Source organism: Triturus cristatus, chromosome 9 (genome assembly GCF_964204655.1).
Source record: "Triturus cristatus chromosome 9, aTriCri1.1, whole genome shotgun sequence".
In the NCBI taxonomy this organism is placed as follows: domain Eukaryota; kingdom Metazoa; phylum Chordata; class Amphibia; order Caudata; family Salamandridae; genus Triturus; species Triturus cristatus.
The window spans coordinates 802,533,842-802,556,301 of record NC_140592.1 but is presented as its reverse complement, the minus strand read 5'-3'; the positions used below and the strand labels follow the sequence as shown (position 1 = coordinate 802,556,301).

Below are 22,460 nucleotides of genomic sequence, written 5' to 3'. Positions count from 1 at the left end.
AGCCAATCAGATCTCAGGATGAGATGTGTGGTTAGGCTCCGCCCACATATATATATTGATTTAAATGCTATTTTCTCAGGAACTACTGAACAGATTTACACCAGACCTACAAAAGGCACTTCCTTGACCTGAGGACTACCTCTCTGCCAAATTTCAAGTAACTCTGTTCAGCCGTTCGGGCTGTAGCTGTGTCTAAAGGTCCTATGGAAAAATGCATGGGAAAAACGCGTTTTGGGACCCCCCTTTTTTCTCAGCCCCCGCTTGACGAATCCCCCCGAGACTTTCAGGGTAGGAGCGGAGCGTAGCACCCACCTATTTTGAAAATTTCGCGAGGATTCATCGACCGGCGCCAAAGTTATTCCAAATAGAATGTTGCGGATTTCCTATGGAAACAGGGTCCTAACTATAACTATCTACTGGCGACCGCCAGTAGATAATATATATATATATATATATATATATATATATATATATATATATATATATATATATATATATATATATATATATATATATAAAATAGGTTTTGTATGTATTTATTTACACTGGAGAGTGAATGTGAATCTTGTTGCTTTCAGCATTCCACAGAGTGTTTTCGTTTTCACTCCCTCTGTCACATCTTCCCCCCTCCCAATCAACCCAAGCCAGATCGCCTTCACATCCAAACATGCTTTATTTAGACTTCTCTCCCCCACCTCATGAACCTGCAAGCACTTTTCCTTTCATTCCTGTTTATTTCTTGCTTTTTTATATAATTCAAAATAAAGTATTGAAGCACTTTCTATGAGCACTAGTTCCTTTACAGACATTTGCTCAGAATAACAGGATGTAGAACCCACACCGAGACTCGAACCCGCTTCCCCAGCTTTAAATTCTGGGCACCAGGCGTTACTCCAGATCCTCTCCCCAGTTTTTTATGTTTGCCATTCTGTCAGTCACTCTATTTTGCTGGTGACTCTAAGAGACATAAACAGTGGATTCGGGGCCAATACCTTTGTTCGCACTATATAAGAATGCACAAACAAAGAAGAAATAATCTGGTGAACGTACATTGCGCTGTTTAAAGTATCTACCACCCAAAAGCTGCCATCTGGGCACGTTCTACGCCAAAGATGGCCAGAAATAGGGAAATGTTTCACAGAAGCTGCATCAGAACTCCTCCCCCTTAGCAGACATCAGTCACACATTTACATACATCCTGCAGGCTTCAGGAAGGCAACAAGTGTTGCAGGAAATACGTATTTGAGAGCATTGGGATTACATGACCAAGCACATTAATTTGAGCAAACCTTTAAACCAGCAACAGTCAAGGAACCCAAAGTGATCCCCCAACAGCTTTTTAACCACCATTAGCACATTTCTGGTAAATGATGTTTGCAGTGAGATGCAGATCAAAAAATTAAACCTGTCACCTCATTCCCCCCTTTCAACCCAGCCAGATTGCCCTCACATCCAAATGTGCTTTATTTATTTCAGCTTTATTTAATTCGCTGGTGGCTCATGTTTTTAAAGTTATGCGAGACATACAATTTGCGTACAGTTCCATCCAAACACATTACAGAGAGCACGAAAGGACAAATCATACAGTATAAGAAGGAGAGGAGGAGGAAGTTATGGTGAGGGGGGAATATCACTTCCCAGTTCCTCTGGCGGGGCACATATGTAACCACGGTATGAATTCCAGGGCGACCAGACCTTGGTCCACTTTCGGGGACATCCCCTAGCGGCATAGACCCTCTTCTCTCTGAGCATACACCAGTCAAGGTCGGCCTTCCAGTCTGCAACCCTTGGAGTTTGCATAGCTCCCCAGTGTTGAGCAATGTTCCTTTTGGCCACCATGCAGCCCAATGTGACCCATTGTATCGCATGCGAGCCCAGATCTGTGGGTTCCCAGATGTTGAGGAGGCATCTAGGCGCTTCAGGGTGTATGTTAAGTTTGAGTACCTGGCTCATGATGTTGTGGATGTCTCGCCAGTAGGTCTGTATGTGATCGCAATGCCAGACAATATGGGTGAAAGTGCCCTGTTGCATGCACCCCCTTTTACAGTAACCATCGACTGAACTACCCATATGTTGCAGTTGGGGCCCCGTGATATAAGCTCGGTGCAGAATTTTTAGCTGTACAAGTCGCAGACGCGCAGATATGGCGACAGTTTTAGGGGAGGAAACCGCAGCCTGCCAAGTCTCATCATCTAACTCTATGCCATCTTTTTCCCATTTCTCCCGCAGAAGCGTCAACGGGTCATCCATATTATTAATGAGTTTTCTATATGTTAGGGAGATGGCTCTATCAGGCAGATATCCGTCTAGCAGTCTATCCTCCAGTGGTGTGTATTCAGGTGGAGGGGTGTCGCGGGGCAGTGCCGCCAAGAGTGCGTGGCGTATTTGCAAGTATCGGAAACGCTCTGTGTCCGCCATATCATATTGATGTTGAAGAGAGGCAAAAGGTTTGCCCCCCCCTGCGTCCCACAGATCTCTGACACGCGATATGCCAATCAGGTCCCGTTTATCAAATCCACGAGTGTTGCCCAAATATCCAAGTTTCTGTGAATCCCACAGGGGTGCGAAAAGGGTCAATTTGCTAGACCAGCCCATGGAGGCGGTCGCAGTGTGCCAAATGTGCACTAAATGGCCAATAGCACTTCATAACTAATGTATTAGTTATTGGGAAAAGTCCAATCAAAAGGGCTGCAAAACTTTGTCACTACCTATGTTCCTTCAATCGAAAAAATAACTGGACAGACTTGTATGGTGTGATTCTGTAACTCGGATCACCTCAAAATAATTTTTGGCTGGTATCAATCAATCAGGATTTAGAAAGCGCGGCTAATCATCCAATAGGGTATCCAGGCGATTGAGGCTCCAGGCTGGTATGAGCTGGCATAAGAGAATTAAAAGGGTGGGTTTTAAAATTTACTCTGAGGAAGGGAATGTTGTACTTGCTTGCTGGGAGCTCATTGCCTAGCGGGTTCTTAGGCAGCAATGTGTCTTTCTCTCCTTAGCTGCAGCATGTTTGATACCATGGATGAGCCTTTCTGGGACGGGCCTGAGGGTTCTGGAGAGAGGAGGAGAATAAGAGAGAGGAAAACCGAGCGGAAAGAGAAAGTGAGAAAGTGGGAGTGAGTGTGTGGCAGTGTATCAGCGACCAGGTTTGTTGCTATCCTACAGTGGGGGTCTATGTGACCTCAAGGTAGGAGGCGTCATGTTTTGGCCAGGCCAAAGTAGAGTGACTTGAAGTAGATGATGCAGTTTTCCTTGTTATAAGTTAGTCTACTGCAGAGATGAGGAGGCAAACTACCCAATCTAAGTAAGTATTCACCCTGAAATAAAGGCTTTTCATACCGTTGCCTGGCACCAGATATGAAGGGTTTTATAGCAGGTGTTTGGGCATGTTCAATCAGAACACCAAATAAACAAACAGAAATGTCGGTTCAGTGGTGGTACTTCCACATTACCAACATACCAACGAATGAAATGGTCGGAGATCACTGAGGAGTGACGTAATGGAAAAAGCAGTAATAGAAAGTTGAAATTAGATCGTTTAAACCTTGTTGGTTGCTCATGAATATCTACTGAAATACAAACAGTTCACTACCTCATAGAGTAGACTTGCTAATTGACTTCACAGCTTTGGGAAAGAGCAAAGAAATGCACACCAGCTTTTTCTGATCCTTTTGCATCTCACAAATACCATGTTAACTTTGTCATACTTATCATCAATGTTTGCTTCGTAGAGAAGGATTTTTTCTTTGTAAGTAAACATATCCTTGAGCTTCAGGAAGAGCTTCACAATGGATCACTGTGTAGTCACTGAATGTCAGTCAAGGACAGCGGTGGCAGCGGTGTTCAATCTGCCCTATCATAGTTCAATAGGAATATTCGGTAAGTCCCTAGTAAAGTGTACAATGTGTACCAGGACCTGTAAATCAAATGCTATTAGTGGGCTTGCTGCTCTGATTGTGATACCCACATGACTAGCCCTGTAAACGTATCTCAGACCTGAAACTGCAGTGTCTGCGCGCAGTTTTAAACTGCCATGTCGACCTGGCAAGTGCACCCACTTGCCAGACCCAAACCTTCCCTTTTCCTCCGTGTTAGGCACCCCTCAGGTAGGCCCATGGTACCACTCTGGGCAAGGTGCAGTGTTTGTGAAAGGTAGGACATGCCCTGGTGTGTGTGACATGACCTGATAGTAAAATACTGAATATTTTGTTTTTCACTATTGCAAGGCTATCTGTCCCATAGGCTAGCAAGACAGTTGCTTTGTAACATCTTATAAATATTACTTTCCATTGGGACAAGATGGAGAAATTGAGTTTGGGTTCTCTAAACTCAGAATTTAATAACACATCTTTTAGTAAAGAGGGTTATTAAATTGTATGTTTGAAAATGACACTTTTAGAAATTGGGCATTTTCTTGCTCAGCCATCCTATGTGCCTCTGCTGGGTTGTGTATTGACTGTCTGGTTTTGGAGTGACAGGAGCTGGGGATGTGCATTCACTGCAGACAGGCACTGGAGGGGTTGAGGTGTGTCCTGTCTTTCCTGGATGACTCAGAGCTGAGTTGAATAGACCTGGGCTGCACTGGGAAATGTGTGGTTTGTGCTGCAACAGAAAAAAAAAACAATCTGACGCCACCAACGCCACCGCTGCTGGCTCCGTGTCCTGAAGGCACCGCAGAGGGCACCACCGCACTTTACACCTCTACCCTGGGCTCACCCACGGCGATGTCTGATGCCACCACTGAGCCGCTGCTTGCACCGTGACCTGTGGGCACTGCACTTCGCACCACCCCGCTTTACGCCACCGCCCTGGTATCTCCAACGACACCGCCCCACGACGACATCGATGCCGCTGCCTGCACCGTGGCTTGAGGGCCCCACTCGTAAGTTACACGACGCACTGCCCCATCCCACACTGTAGCCTTTGCCTACTGATGCCGGAGCCATCGACTCCGGTTTGTCAACCGATGACATCGCTTCAGCACCACGAGCAGTGCACCACTTCACACCGCAGCCCTGGTCTCACTGACGCCGCTGGACAACCGTCACCGAGCTGCTGCCTGCACTGCGACTTGAGGGCCATGCACGCCGTACTGCTGCACTTCTCACCACAGTCCTGACGCCCGCCGACACCGGAGCTCCCAACTTCAACCACACAGAGATCGATCTGCAACACATCTGACTTCAAGGGCCTGACGACTCCTGCATCAACCTCTGGAGCCGACGCCTGGCAACGCAGGCTCTTCACAGCTCACTGCGAGGTCCCCGACACCCTGCATTTCTAAAAGGTACAGTTTTGCAGGTCTTTCCAACACCGTAGCTGGCCTGCGACGTTGCTGTCAGCCAGAACTGTTTGGATTTGTTGTTCACAACGCCGCAATTGCCCCGGACGGAGTTATCGACTTCAAGAAACTGTATTTTAAGCCTCCTTTTGCTTATTGATATGAGTTCTTATCATTTTTAATCTTGTTTTCACAGATAGAATATTGGATATTTTTCTAAAACTGGTGTGGTGTCCTTTGTTGTGTTTTCACTGTATTACTGTATGTTATGTGCAAATGCTTTACACACTGCCTCTGGGATAATTGTGTCAAGCTACCAAGGGGTAGAGCGGGGGTTATTTTAGAAGTGTATCACCCTTATCCTGACTAGGAAGAAGGGTTCCTACTTGGACAGGTTAACAATCTGCCAACTAGAGACCCCCATTTCTAACACATATCTGCAGATTTTTTGTTTAAAGGAAAAGAATACAAAAAACAGGGCATCTTCCAACTGGCCAACCGGGGTATCAACACAATGTCTATAACTAATTAATTGAACAAATAAAAAAAGCCAAACACCGAGTTATTAGAGGCAGTCATGGGATCTGTTTATTGTTTCAAGTCTAAGACAGAAATGCTGATAAAACTAAGGTATTCATTCTTAACAACCCAGGCAAATGGTCTGGCTTTTTTGCTTCTTGTTAAAATAATGCCTTAAATAAATGGGAAGCAAATGATAGTCAAATTGCCAACGAGTAAAAAGTAGAAAAAAATCATATGGTGATCTGGCCACCTCTAACCAATAAATGTGTCTAAATTAACTTGTTGAAATGATGCTTTTGCTGATATTCTTATATTTTTTTTCTAACTCTAACAATTCCTGTATTCCAATATGACGAATGTTTGAAACACGAATTAAAAAATGACCTCATCAGACGTGCCCAGATAATTTCAGAGTATTTCTAGGACACATCCACACAATTCAACTGACTGATGGGACTCATCGTGCCTCCTTTGTTGTTTACGTTAGTGTTTGCACATAATTTTGGCCTTTTTACCTCAGACGTCTTTCACACTCCCTCACTCTAGACAACATTTCAGTAATCTTGATGGTAAACTGGGCTGCCAAACTCCTAATTCAGAATGAAATCAAAGCTCAAATCATTCCTTCGGACAAATTACAACACCCAAGAAGTTTTATGCTAATATTTTCAACATTTGGGCTGCATGTGCAGTGGCAGCTTCAAGGAAATCTTAAAGGCTGGTCTTATTGGAAGAAACTCCCAAAAACATAGTACAAATCACAAAAGAACATATGTAGATACGTTAAACAGTAATTCCAAGACAAAACAGGTTCATTTCAAAACAAAAACTATTTTGTATGTAATTAACACTTGTTCTGTAACTATGATTATGTGCATATTTTTTTTTTATGCTGTGGATTTTGAAATAAAAAAAATATATAATATTAATAGCAAACTCTTTCTCTATGCAGGGCTTGTGCCACACCAGGCGCAGGGGCTGCAGTATGAGCTGTACTGCAATGGGAATCTCAAATACACCCTTATACTTGGGTAAGTGTCGCAAATGTGCATTCTTACCTGTCGGTGGTGTTCATTCACTGTTCCTGCTCCTCAGCCCTTAATCTGTAGTCCTACTTCAAACTATTTAATTGGCGGCAATACTGAAGGGCATGGTGGCCACACAAGACGTGTTTGTTTGGTTAGAAATGTCTTCCACACTTATAGTAAAGGCAGCCCAGCTGCCCCAGCTGGGAGTCAGAGCTCCACCACAGTTCAGTTTGCCGAATGCCACCTGCAGACATTTGGGTGTATCGCCTATGTCGTGAAAAAGATCACCACCCTGTGTAATAACACTTATTATCTAAGCATCAAATAACAATTCTGTTCGTGGATTATGCCATGGCAACGTACAAATCATTATCAGAGAGTCACAGAAGACTTACAAAAAATATTTCTTAAAATTGGTTACATTTTATAAATGCTCAAGAAAGCAGATGGAATTCTGCGCCCTGGCAATCTTATAGGCCTGTTGTAGTTAAGCAAAGCAGGGAGTTTATCTCAGGACCGATGGCAACCACTCTGCTGAACCTTTGCTACGGTTGCTGTAGTAACAGCAGTAAACAAAGAAATTAATGATGAACTAGTGACGACATGACCTACCATTTCTGGTAATACGTGGTTAGAAAACCACTAAATTGAGCCGTGTTCAGTCTCAGTCCAGGACTAATCACGGGGCTTTCTGTCACTGCGCCTCCTCTTCCTATGCTGCTGACCACTCGCTATTGGCCACTTGATAATAATTTTATCTGGAACTACTTTTAGGGTGTTTACTGGTGCTAACACATATTTTTCCAGAATGTTGGTGCATGATGTGTATGCAGTTTAAGGAGAGGGGTGCATCATTTGAGGATCCTGCCTCCCAGGGACAACGTAAGGATCTTCAGAAATTTTGCAACTCAGGATGAACCACCCTTTCTTCCCAGAGGCAGAGGTGGGTGCTTCACAGTATTTAAATGTAGATTTGGAGGCAGAGCAGACTTCCACCTGTAGAAGCCTCTTTCTACCCTTTCAAGCGTGTTCTGACATTTTGCTTTGTTTGCTCGCCACAGGGAAAACTTGTATGGATTTTCTCAGCACTGCAAGGCTTACACATAGAGTTATCTGCAATACCACTGTAGGACTAACTCTGCCAGCCTGTCATCTTCTCTCAGCAGGGAAGCAGGATGTATACAGAGATGGCCAATGTCACAGATAAGTGGGCACTTTTTCAGATCTAACTGCACTCTGCAGGGTTCATCGCAACTTGTTCCTTATGGTCTATGCCCATAATAATTGTAAGAAAGAGAGGCTGGATGCTCTGGACCAAGACCCCCATGATTTCTTGGAATTGCCCACAGTCCATTACCCAGATGAACATCCACAGTGCATTGTGGAGGCTGAAAGCCTGAGACCATTCTACAAATTAGTGTGGGTAGCTGCGTAGCTGACCATGTTTAGAGATCAAGCTTCATGGCAGAGTTGAACGAAGGTCTTTGCTCTACTTCAGGCGCTCTTGTTGTTCACACGATGTGCAAGCGCTCAGTTACTGATGGCAGTCGGCTGCTGACTAGTGACTACATGCTTCCCTTTTTGCTTTGGAGAAGCAGGTGGGTAGCACTCAGGAGTCCCCGATGTCCGAAAAGGGACACTTTCTAGATGTGGCACACAAGCTGAACCTGGAAGGCAGCTTGCGAGGCACTGCAGAGGAGCAGTTGAGGGGGTGAGCTGAAGAGATGGTGATCTATAATCATGAGTGGGATCCCGCCATAGACAATCGAAACCAACACCTGCCCTGAAGAGGTGTGGACCCCACTCTCATTGTGGATGCCTGCAAACATGCGGGAGAGCTTCTGAGGGAAGCAAAATAATATAGCACATTCAAGTGCTCTTTCCTTGATCCAAAATCCACCGTCATTTTTACGGTAAGTCAATTCTTCACAACATGACAGGGCAGATTAAAGAAAGAAGTATGACTTTGCAACGTGGCTACCCTTTAACAGAAGGGCCCGACGGAGTGGGGAAGACGAGCCCCTAGATGATAATGACTTACACAAAGGGCACATGGCAGCCCTCCTACAATCTATAAATTCTCTCTACTCAGACTTTGAACAAAATCGATTCATATAAGGAACTGCAGTACTTTTGGTGGATGAGGAAATGGTGGTTCTGACAAATTATGTTCTTCTGATTTACAACTGTTGCTGGCTCCAGTACAGCAATTTGACAGTTGGTTGCTTAGGGCCACATCGTCGAAAAGGCCTGGGGAAAAAGGAACTGAGCAATTAACAATATTGTACAGCCAGAACAAAAGTGTGAGTTTCTGAACAATCAGAGAAGGCAGTGTAAAAGCTGTCAGGTTAAATGTTGTGCCTGGTATGGTATTTTCTTCTGTTCTGTGTCTCTCTTTTGCATTCTCCCCAGCTGCTCTATGCTCCTTGCTACCAACTATCTTCATGAATAAAGCCTGTGCCATGTTATAGATAAATTGGAAATTTGTTGGGAACGTATTTGGAGTCACACGAGGATGTACTTCTGCATTTCAAATGAAAGTTTATCATTGTTGCTAGATATTTCACCAAGCTGCTAAAGCCAGTAGTGGCCAACCTGCACATGAGTAGTATCCAGATGATGATCATTTTATTTAATCTTAGAGGACAGGCACCCACTGCCAGTGCAGATCATGGGCGTGTATCACTTGCATAAACTGGACACTGTGACCAATAAGACGAAATCAGACATGACCACAAATATGAGTGGAATTCCTGAGTTCACCATAAATACAAAGAAGGGTAGTTCCAGTATTCTGCATCACAAGACTCGCAAGATTAGGATAAAAATCTGGAGAGCGCTCCAAAGACTCTGAATGAACTAGCTAGGTTGGTTGGGCTCAAGGAGTAACAATTTAGGTAATATCCGCCATGCACTAAATGGTTCTCCAGTGCTAGAAGATGGTTCACCTCAGGAACAACATTCTTACACAGAACATGGATACTCCTTGATTAGCAGTGGCATGCATGAAAGACTCTGGTCATAGTTACTGAGATGCCGGGACAATCCAGATGTGGGGTGAGATATAGAAAGGCCAGAACTGAAGGGAAGTGAGCACCAAGGGAGTTTATCACATGAATCAACTGCCTGTGACTGTTGTTAAGATTATTTCTGATCTGGAGTCTAACTAGGAGCTGGTTAAATGATTCTTCCTGCTTCAGATTGTCAGCATATCGGCCGTGGAATACACAACTTGGGAAAAACATATTATCTAACCGGCCTGGGTAGTGAAGTGGTGAACCATAATTTCTGGCACCCGTGGAATGGGTGCCATTTGATGCTGGATCAGGCTTCGAGCCCTTTTTATTTCTTTGAGATGACGAGACAGAAGGTTTCAGTGACACTATTTACACTACTTAGGGCAGCACAAGAGTTGTGCGAGATTCATTTAGTCAAGTCAAGTCAAGTCAGAGAATTTATATAGCGCACTACCTACCCAGAGGGTCTCAAGGCGCTTAGAAAGGGGAGGAGGATTACTTGTCAAATATCCACGTTTTAAGTTGCTTTCTGAATGCTAGGTGGTTCTGGGTGAGGCGAAGGTAAGCGGGGAGTGAGTTCCATGTTTTAGCAGCCAGGTATGAGAAGGATCTGCCTCCCATGGTGGTCTTGTTGATGCGAGGTACGGTGGCGAGGGCTTGGCTGGAAGAACGTAGTTGGCGGGAGGGGGTGTAGAAGGACAGTCGTGAGTTGAGGCATTCTGGTCCGATGTCGTAGAGTGATTTGTGTGCGTGGGTTAGTAGTCGAAAAGTGATTCTCTTATTGACGGGTAGCCAGTGGAGGTCTTTCAGGTGACCAGAGATGTGTTCGTTGCGCGGGATGTCTAATATGATCCTGGCTGAGGCGTTTTGGATTCGTTGGAGTCTCTTCTGGAGTTTAGCGGTAGTACCTGCGTAGAGGGTGTTTCCGTAGTCCAGTCGGCTCGTGACTAGAGCATGGGTGACTGTTTTCCTTGTTTCGGTGGGGATCCAGCGAAATGTTTTCCTGAGCATGCGGAGAATGTTGAAGCAGGATGAGGATACGGCGCTGACTTGTCTGTTCATTGAAAGTGAAGAATCCAGGATCACGCCTAGGTTCCGTGCGTGGTCTGTCGGGATGGGTGCTTTTCCAAGGGCTTCCGGCCACCAAGAGTCGTCCCATGCAGAGGGGGATGTGCCTAAGATGAGGACTTCTGTTTTGTCTGAGTTCAGTTTCAGACGGCTTTGTTTCATCCATTCGGCAACCTCTTTCATTCCTTCGTGTAGGTTAGTTTTGGCGGTGCTGGGGTCATTGGTGAGAGAAAGGATTAGTTGAGTGTCATCCGCGTAAGAGATGATGTTGAGGTTGTGTTGGCGGGCGATGGCCGCGAGGGGGCTTATGTATACGTTGAAGAGGGTGGGGCTGAGTGATGATCCTTGTGGTACGCCACAGATGACTTCAGTGGCCTCGGACTTGAATGGTGGGAGGCGGACTCTCTGGGTTCTTCCAGTGAGGAACGAGGTGATCCATTCAAGTGCTTTTCCTTGTATTCCGATGTTATTGAGGCGTTGTAACAGGGTGCTGTGGCAGACTGTGTCGAAGGCTGCAGAAAGGTCGAGGAGGATGAGGGCGACTGTGTCTCCATTGTCCAGTAGAGTTCGAATGTCGTCTGTTGCTGCGATGAGGGCGGTCTCAGTGCTGTGTTTTGCTCGGAAGCCAGATTGTGAGGAGTCGAGGGATTTGTTGGCTTCGAGGAAAGCGGCGAGCTGGTTGTTGACGGCTTTCTCGATGACTTTGGCCGGGAATGGAAGGAGCGAAATGGGGCGGTAATTTTTGAGTTCGGTGGGGTCCGCTGTGGGTTTTTTCAGAAGGGCGGTGAGTTCAGCGTGTTTCCAGTCTTCCGGGAAGGTGGCGGAGTTGAAGGAGCAGTTGATGACGTCTCGGAGGTGCGGTGCTATGATGGAGTCTGCTTTGTTGAAGATGTGATGAGGACATGGGTCTGTGGGGGATCCTGAGTGGATGGAGTTCATCAGGCGGATTGTGTCCTCAGTGGAGATTGGGTTCCAGTCGTTAAGGGTGTTCACGGGGGGAGAATGTTCAGCAAATGGTTGGGTGGGTTGGTCTCTGGGTTGGTTGTCGAAGCTGTTGTGGATGTCTGCAATCTTGTTGTGGAAGAATGAGGCTAGGGAGTCGCAGAGGGCTTGAGAGGGGGTGATGTCGTTGGAGTTGGCCGAGGGGTTGGAGAATTCCTTGACGATGTTGAAAAGTTCCTTGCTGTTGTGGGCGTTGTTGTCGAGTCGATCCTTGAATGCTGTTTTCTTGGCCTTTCGGATTAGTTGGTGGTGAGTGCGGGTGGCGTTTTTGAAGGCGTCCTTGGTGCTAGTGGATGGGTCTTTTTTCCAGGCCTTTTCAAGGGAGCGGCAGAGTTTCTTGGACTTCTTAAGATCATCGTTGAACCATGAGGCCTTCTTGCTGCCAGGTTTGCTTTGACGTTTTTTCAGTGGTGCTAAGGTGTCGGCGGTGTTGGATAACCATAGGGTGAGGTTAGCGGCGGCTTGGTTTGGGTTAGAGGAGTGGGCAGGGGTGTTTAGAAGGAGCGATGCGGAGATCTGGTCGGTGGTGATTTTGTTCCAGTTTCTTTGCAGAGTTGGTTGGGGGTGGTTGCTGGGTTTTGGATTGTTGTAGGTAAAGTGAACGCAACTGTGGTCAGTCCAGAGGAGATCCGTAGTGTGGCTGAAGGAGACGTGATTGCTGGAGGTGAAGATGGGGTCGAGTGTGTGACCTGCGATGTGGGTGGGGAAAGTGACTAGTTGTTTAAGTCCGAGGTTGGTGAGGTTGTCCAAGAGGGTGGTGGTGTTGCGGTCGTTGATCTTTTCAAGGTGAAAGTTGAGGTCTCCCAGAAGGATGTAGTCTTTGGAGGGGAGCGCGTGTGGAGTGACGAAGTCCGTGATGTCTTCACTGAATTTTGCGCGGGGTCCTGGTGGTCTGTAGAGGAGGGTGCCTCTGAGTGTGGTCTTGGGGTCGATGTGTATTTGGAAGTGAAGGTGTTCGGAGTTGGCGAGGTTGGCGTCAGAGCTGGTTGAGATGCGGATAGATTTCTTATGGACGATAGCGATTCCTCCTCCTGTGTGGCCGATGCGGTCCTTGCGTGTGATCTTATAGTCTTCAGGGATGGCAATGGTGATGTCTGGGGCGGAGGAAGCGTTCATCCATGTTTCCGTTAGGAAGGCGACGTCTGGAGAGATGGTGTCTAGTAGATTCCATAGGTCAATGGCGTGTCTGTGGACCGAGCGGGTGTTGAGAAGGATGCATTGTAGGTGGGTGGGGTCGGGAATCTGTGGTGTGATCGTAGCGGAGATGCAGTTGGTGCCGCTAAATTTGCAGGAGTAGCAAGAGAAAGGTCCATGGGTGTGTCCAGGAGCGGCTTGGACGCAGTTGGGGGCGCGACCGGGGTTAAGGGCTAGGAGGGTGGCGGCATCGTAGGTGATGCGGGAGGGCAAAGCAGCGCGAGGGGCAGGGGGTCTGGCGCTGGGCGCGGTCCAGGCGCGGACGGGCGTAGACGGGCTTACCTTTGGCGCACCTTCGGCGCGCATGGGGCGCGATCGCTGCGCGTGAACGCTGCGCGCAAACGCATCTGTCATAAGTGGATGGTGGAGGGGGGTGGGGCGTGGGAGGAGCAGCTGGGAGGCGGTAGCGGGGTGGAGAGACGGGCTGTGAGGCAACAACAACAACAAAATGGCAGAACCAAAAAGAAAGCGAAACAGGGCGAGACTGGGGCACCAACTAGGCGGACTGTATGGGCAGATGCACAATCGGGTAAGGATCACTTCAGCAATACAATTAATGCGAGCAGAGCAATGCGAGCGCTACAGTTACAGAGCAGGCAATGGCGCACAATCACAACTGAGATAACGCTGCAGGTACAGATAATGGCAGCAGAGCGAGCGGTGCTTAAAATTGTCACAGCTGAGACAGCGCTACAGGTACAGAAAGCGCTACGATACCACGGAGCCTTGGGAGCGTAGGGAGCGACCTCTTCTGAGCGGGTCAGCCTGATCATTCTTCTCCAGAGTCAGGATCTTCTCGGAGGTCCCCACGCTCTGATAATCTAAAGGTCACTACAGTTAGTGTCTTGGAGAATTGAAGAGCTTCGTGGGACTATTGGCAGAGACTGCACTGATCCTTAGGGATTGAGGGATATATGCATGCGTGTGTGCATGTGCGTGTGTGTGTGTGTGTGTGTATATATATATATATACGCACACACATATATATATATAGACCAAAATACTGTTACAAAAATATTGTTATCCTGGGTCAGACGTTTGTAAAAAAATGTTTAGGAAACAATTTTTCTGCTGAGCAATATTTTATTTACTTTATTCCGGTACCAGAGCCTTAGGGAACCCTGGCCCTAGATACTCGAAAGCATTACGAGTTAGCCTGACTGGTTTGGTCCTACTGCTATATGGAGAAGGATCTGGACTCCAAATCAGCACATGTAATCCATATTCTGAATGTTCTGCTTCAAGCACCTGATGTGTCAAGGGACGGGTGATTTAGGAGGTAATACTTATCAAGGTAGTAACAAGAAAGTATGGTCACAGGATTGCAGAGGAAATGAGATGGCTGTAAGGAGAGACAAGGAGGCAGGAAACAAGTAGGGGCACTGGGTAACAACGTGTGATCAAAGTAAGGGATAATTTGATATAGGACAATGGGTCTCCTGTTAGAAAGTCTTTGCGATTGAAGAAAGCGGATTGCTCTTAACAGCCCAGGAGCAAAATCATAGTTTGGTTCTGCTGTAAAAGTGGCTGTTTTACAAAGTGTACAGAGCAGTGCTTAATTTGTAAAACAAAATAAGTGCCAGGGCCCTTAGTTGCCACCGCAACTTCTACCACCCATTGCCACTGAGAGCACTGCCAATGACAGTTCCTACACAATTACAAACTAGCACACTTCCACAGTGTGACAAGTCAGACTGTTCGATGTCCGCAAAGATACAAGAATGGCTTGGGCAGAAGCTATTAGTTGTTTTTAATGTATATTGAATTTATAAACAGCTGTGAGTTTACCAAAAACAATTGTGCTGCACCAAGTGGTGTAAATGTTATCACTGAGACCTTATAACTCTAAATTACACAAACAGTGCTACCATGTGGCAGCTGTCATAAGTGCCAGTGTTGACAATAAAGTGCTGGTGGCGAGCACCGGAAACCACCAGCTCAAATTAAGCTCTGCACATTAGACTCCAAAGACCTGAGCACAACGGCTGAAGTCTTTCCTTTACCTGATCAGAACAGAGAATAGCCCAGATATCACACTCTAAAGGAATACTGAGCTTCATGAGACAGTGACCCAATTATGGAATAGAAAGGAAAATCTAAGTAAAAATATTAATCATAATATAGGATAGAAAAACACCAAGAACAGAAATCAGACACTAGGAAAGAATAGAAGACATAGACAAAGGGCAGGAACTATGCTAGCACTACCTCACAGAGCATTAGAGATGACAAGGAGTCTGAGAAACAAATCAAGTCATGAAATCTAGAGCTGGACCACAGAAATACCATAAAGATATTCAGAGGTCAAGAGTAGGCTGTTCTCGTCGAATACTGGAACACTGAATGTCCTGTTGGCACAGGGAAACATGAGCAGTGATTCAGAACAAGGAATGCATGGACATAATCAACAGGCACAGGGATGACTAATGTCATGCTGGCACATGGAGGGTATAACAAGGAAGGAGAACAAGGGACTCCAGGGTGTACCCAAGAGCAACAAACAACTAATGCCCTCATGGTACATTGAAACAAGCACATAACTAAAAAGCATAAGCATTTTCATACATCAAAAACTCATATATGACAGTCCAAGATCCAACAAAATGTGATGAAAAGTCCACGTGATGTGAGTAGAAGATGTTCTTTTTATTTCTTAGAGAAATCAATATCCAAGATAGAGCACAGCCAACACGTGTTTCGTCAGTACTTGTAAATACTACAAACTTTCTCAAGGCTGTAAACATAAACATATTTATCATCAATAAAATCCATAGACAGACTCCTTCAGCAGGGGCATCTAGGGGCAAGATGGCGGCCCTCCCTTTCGGCTGAGCGAGATCACAGCTCCTCCGGCTCCTGGCTGCATAGCGGCGTTTGCGAGATACTACCTTAGTCCTGCTGCAGTAACACCACACGGAATGCTTCGGTTTTTCCGGCTGTATGCTACCCCCCCGGCGATCTTTCGGCGATTCTACACATTTGCTTGGCGTCCCGCGAGGCTGCTCTATTTTGGAGGCGGAGCTGACTGGATTACCGGCAGGATGCCGCTGCGGGCTGTGCGCGGTAGAACCCGAGGTCCCGCAGACACAGGAGACGGCGGGGCCGGTTTTGGTGAGAGTACACCTGGAACAGTGGGCCGCGGACAGGTAAAGATAAAAGAATTGCCTGTAGTTGATAAAAGAAACCCGGTAGGGGGAAAAAGAACGGTACCTACTATATTCTCGGCCAGCAAATCTAAACCCAGAAAAAACATTGACTCTAAACAACCTAGCCTTGATAACTTACAAAAGGGCGTCTTGCAGTTGGAAACAACGGCGGGGGGTAGCAATGTATCTTTGCGACAAGGCTCAACAGAGGTTATAATTGGCAATACTCTGAACCCAGAGATGTTATCTACTTCACCAGTGATCATTCCGACTTTAACAGCAATCCCAGCAGATCCTCTAGCTGATCCCTTCAGTGGTTTGAATATTGAAGAAAGTCAGTAATTGGTGCAGGAAAATACCACTGCACAGATGAGCATAACTGATCACCGTCGAGAGTCTGTATCTAATCTACCAGAAACTGCCAGCTTCAATACCTGGGATGTAGTTAAAGATGTTGATTCTGGGGACTTTTTTTCACTTTCTGATACCTCTGACGCATCGGAGGGAGAGCCTGAGCTTTCAGACAATGCGAGCACACAGGGGAGACGTGGCCAAGCATTGGAGAAATCAGGGGAAAGTCAGTCAAATAAAAGGAGCCCGCAAACGGTACGGAAGAAAGATGGGAGAGAGAAGGGGTCTAGTCCTCACTCTCCAAGGAGCGGTGTAACTAAAGGCTTACATTGGGATTATTCTTTCACTACACAACTTGGAGTAAGTGGCGCTGTGGCTGAAGACTGTCTCTCTACATATGTCCCTGGGAACAGTACGGGCAATCTTGAAAATATATCATCAGCGGATATATATCAGAGTATCCACGCCCATAGGGAAGAAACTAGAACCGAGGGTCAGCGTATGCAAGGTGCCTATGGTAAATTGCAAAACTCTGTTAGAAGAATTGAAAAGTCTTGTACTGAATTTACCACTCGCTTTTCAGAAGCTGAAGCTCGCATTTCATTTTTAGAGGATGTACTGGTCGCCCAAAAAGCCACTACTGAGTCCCTACAAGCCACAAAAGACGACACGCTCTGGAAATTAACGGATTTGGAAAATCGACTACGCCGGAACAACCTACGCGTTATTGACATTCCTGAGGGGGCTGAAGGGACAGATGTGCGGCAATTTATTATTGAATTATTCACAGAAGCTTTTCCAATGCTAAGACACTGGAATTGGAAGTCAGAAATACAGAGGGCCCACAGGTTTCCTTTTACCCCCCGATCTAGACCAGGGTCTAGCAATACAGGTCCTAGAGCAATTTTAATCTTTGTCAGCAACTTTGTGACGAGGGAGGCTCTTTACGATCTGGCTCGCCCTGATCGTAAAAAGATAGGCAAAGGTATTGAATTTTTTGTCCGACTAGATTATTGTCCACTCACAGTTGAGGCTAGATGGCAGCTACGGCAACTTATCACTCCATTTAGGAACAAAGGTGCACAGGCATTTTTATTAAACCCAGCAAAATTGAAAGTGGTTAATAAAGATCAGGTTCGATATTTCACTTCAGAAGTGGCAGCAAAAGCGCACCTACACTCACTTTAAGTGATCGCTGTTTTACTTTATTATAGTTTTTTTTTTTAACTTTATCAAAGAAAAAGTTACAAGCAGCATGGCTTTTTGTGTATCTGCGTATGTGAGAAGTTAATGGTATCTACTATGATTGCTGCTTTTCAGCCGGGAGTTGGGTGAGGAAGCCGGATCTCAATCCATCGCCGGGACCTTGTGTCCCAAAGCCTTGTTTTGGGGGGAGGAGGGAGGGAGTGGGGGGGGAGGGTCAGGGCTTCGATTGAAGCCTTGTGGTGGAGGGGTGGCACTTTGGGTGGGTTCAAGGGCGGGGTGTGGGGGGGGCAGAAAATGTATAAAAAAGTTCATGGTAGGAATAGAGTGAAGCAAATAGTATACAATTTAAAGGTGTATAAATGTTTGCTGACAAGTACGAGATATGAGATAAACCAAAATGATTTATGGAGATTAAAGTATTTGAGGTTTTGGAACAATTATGGCAGCAACAGAAACTAGGTGTGGAATGACTGGCTTACGCATATGCTCGTTTAATGTGTGTGGTCTCAATAATCGTGATAAACGTCAGCGAGTCGCTGCTGAAATACGAATGTTACATCCCGATCTGCTATGTATCCAGGAAACACATATTCCCTGGGGGAAGAAGCATTTGATAACTGAGATTGGGCTCTCCGTTTTAGTATGCACACAGCAATCTACGACAAATAGGGGGGTGGCAATTTTGGCTAATTCCACAGTACAGGGAACAGGCAGAACGATGGCAGATAAACATGGCAGATGGGCTATCACAACAGTAATAATTTGTGCCCAGATATATACTGTGTGTTCAATCTATGGGTCGAATTTTGATGACGCAGAAGTATTTGATACACTAAATGTGGAATTGGCCTTATGGCCCACCCCTTTGATTATATGCGGAGACCTCAACATACATATAGAGTCACAAGGCCTACGGGCTGATGGAACGCAATATGGGGGAAGGAAACCCAGAGTATTTAAGGCTCTGTCTAATCTGATGTTGGATCACGGTCTGGTTGATGCCTGGGGGACACTCCGTGGATCAGAGCCTGGGTACACATTTTATTCTTACCCGCATCGTAAGCTGGTTAGATTAGATTACTTTATTCTTTCCCCAGAATTGCTAAGCCGGGCATCAATTTCGATAGCACCAAGAATTACCTCGGATCACGGACCTCTAATACTGAATACACCTGCAGCCAAAATTGATGTTAAACCCAAGACCTTTACTTTTGATCGGAAAATGCTGATAGAAGAGCTATTTGTAAACCACATGAGGGAATGGATAAAGCAATTCCTGATTATTAATCGCACCTCTGCCCCCTGTGGGATGGTCTGGGACTCGTTTAAAGCGGGAATACGGGGTGAGACCCTCAGCTTTGGGCTATATAGACAAAAAGGGATAAAGCAGGCTATGCAGGTACTGTATTCAAATCTGGTTAATGCGGAGGTAAATTTAGTACATGGGATAAGCTTGAAAACAATGATAGATCCATTGCAGATGGAGGTGGCTAGGTGTAAGGCCAAAATCCAATGGAGTAAGGATATAGCAGCCAAATATAAACTTAAGCGTGAAATTAGCAATGAGTATGGTGAAAAGGTGGGGCATTGTCTTGCACAGAGACTACGAACTAAGGAGAGAGCGCAGCGTATTGACACAATAATAGATGCACAGGGTATAGCTAGGGAAACACCTAAAGAGACCCTTGAAGTTTTCCATGACTACTACAGTAAACTTTACACAGGGGAGGCCCCTGATATGATTAATGGGGAGATGCTTTTACGGGATAACATCGTAGCAAAGCTAGACCCCACTACTGCAGCCACTTTGGATATGCCCATTACTATCGATGAATTAGAAGGGGCAATTAACAATTTAGCCTCTGGTAAAGCCGCAGGGCCAGACAAAATACCTTTAGAATTTTACAAGACATTTTTCAGGGAAATTAAAGCTGATTTACTTGTTACCATACTTCAGGCACAGAAGGGTGTTCCTCCGCCTTCCTGGAAGGAAGCAAATATAATCATCTTTAGGAAAAAGGATAAACCTCCAACTCTTCCAGGTTCCTACCGGCCTATATCGTTGGTTAATGTTGATGGCAAAATATATGCCAAAATGTTGGCCGATAGACTCGCGAAAGTTATTATATCCTTGGTATCTGTCAGACAACACGGATTTATACCAGGTCGGGGGACCACTAATCACATCAATCGTGTACTTACAATGATTGACTGGGCTAATGTTAAACATGCTGAATTCGGCCTCATCCTTCTCGATGCAGAGAAGGCATTTGACCGGGTGGCATGGGATTTTCTTTGGGCAGCCCTTCTGCATGTGGGCCTGAACCCAGACTTTATTAATGCCATCTGTGTGCTGTATCAAGACCCAACGGCAAAGATCTGTATTGCGGGAAACGAGTCAGACGCGATCTCGATTTCCAGAGGCACGCGTCAGGGCTGTCCTTGTTCACCCCTGCTATTTTCTTTATATATAGACACTTTTTTAAATATGCTTGAACGTACTCCGAGAATTGACTCCATGGTTTGTGGGCTCGAATCCTGCCGAGTGCTTGCCTATGCCAGCGATATAGCGGTTGTTACATCGAACCCTATGGCAGCAATACAGGTAATCGAAAATCTTGCCCTAAATTACGGTACTGCTTCTGGATATAAATTAAATATATCCAAAACACAAATTTTGAGTTTAAATCAACCAAATTGTAACGACCCAAGAAATATGACAGAAGTAACTTATTTGGGGATTAAGCTACAGACCTGTCTAAGATCAATGGTTGATGTTAACTGGGCTGGCATCGAGAGGGCGACTAAAGAACAATTAGATCGCTGTGAGTGAATAAGTATAAAGTGATGCACGTGATGTGGACTTACTTATGCATAGCACTATGTGTTGAGGATACTCTGAAGCTTTGTTTATATGTTATAGTTTCTTCATTTGTGGGCAACGACTTGATTATTAAATTTGGTCTTTTACACTTATCCTCATTATGTTGATAGGGTTTGGGGCATTGTATGGGGGTGACACCTGCTCTCTACAATTCCTTGAACAGTATACAGTCCAACACTATTTAGTGGTTTGCTGCTTTACCAGTTTTTGGTTATTAGTGGGACTAGATAAAAGTCTTTTGAGAGGTCCTTGTGCTTTCTAATATGAGCATGGGGGACGTTGTTGACTGTTGACAATATTGATCTACATCGTCTTGTCTATATTTTTTCTCCCCACTGGATTACCCTGACTTTAGCCATTTACATGGTGTGGACTTTCAACTTTATTTGTACTTATTTTTCTAAACTTGTCATCGGACTCCATCATTTATACTTTCAATCGATAGGTACGTTACCTTGTGTCATCCGCAGCTATGGTGTTGCTCTGTTTCCTTTGTTCAATATTCACTTGTTACTAGATGTATAGGGCCTACAGCTCTGACATAGGTGATCTTCACCTTTTACATATGGAGTTTTGCATTCGCACAATAGGGATTATTTCATTGGTGTGTTCACCTACCTTGTGTTTTCACACTTCCTTTTTTTAATAATATTTGATGTGTTATTTGGGTTTTGGGGTATGTGGCTTTCCCTGAATGTGTTTGGTGCTTCACTAATTTTCTTCGGGTCTCTTGATATTAGTGGGACTATATTAGTCTGTTGTTTCACAACACGTGCCTTCTTGGCTGGATGTAATAAGAATAACTTTATTTGTCTATGGATTTTATTGATGATAAATATGTTTATGTTTACAGCCTTGAGAAAGTCTGTAGTACTGACAAGTACTGACGAAACACGTGTTGGCTGTGCTCTATCTTGAATATTGATATCTCTAGGAAATAAAAAGAACATCTTCTACTGACATCACGTGGACTTTTCATCACATTTTGTTTGATCTTGGACTGTCATATATGACTTTTTGATGTATGAGAATGCTTATTTGACTTTGAATGATGAAAGGTCCCCATTACTGGTCATTCAGCTGGCCCTTCTGACATGATTTGTGGATGTGCAGTATTAGCTTGTGTTTTGTATTTCTAATTGGCAGGTTGTTTTCTATATCTGCCTAATAAGCACTCTTGGGTGGTGGGTGCTTTCAGCTAGCCAAGCACCCCGCTAAATATATAACAATTTTCTACTTTATTGTTTCACGCCGTTGACTTTTCCCTGTGCACTTACCAATATATTGATGTGCAGGTTCTTTCCCATTTGGGAACACTACTACCCTCTCTTATAATTTCTTTAACTAAAAAGCTTGTTTACAGAAATAAATTAAAGATTCAAAAAAGAATAGGAACATTTTCAATTCAGGAAATAGGTTGTATGAAGCCCTTCAGAGAAAAGACAGAAATTCAGGATATTCAGAAACGGAAAGGCAGAAACAAGGTGACATTTTTGAAGCAAGGAAGAAATAGATAAAACACAATACTGCACAAGACAGCCACAGGAAAAAGGGAAGGGCACTGCAAAAGAAACAACAGGATTCAGGATTCTTCTCATGTTCTCGAAAGCAGCATAACCAATGCAGGCAACTGGAGGAGAAAGCAGCAGGACCTCCCAGTAACAGTAGTTGTTAGCACAAATTCTGAAGAATAACTCAATTTTTAATACCTACTTCCAGCTCAAACCCACACAATGGGAGAAAGATGGAATTAAGGAA

General features: G+C 45.1%; 1 protein-coding gene across 1 annotated transcript in view; it reads right to left on the bottom strand.

Annotated features, from left to right (window-relative positions):
• Nucleotides 1–22,460, bottom strand: part of LOC146798868 (nesprin-2-like) — a 1,144,883-nt gene that overhangs the window by 1,022,834 nt on the left and 99,589 nt on the right. The gene's annotated exons all lie outside the window — the stretch shown is intronic.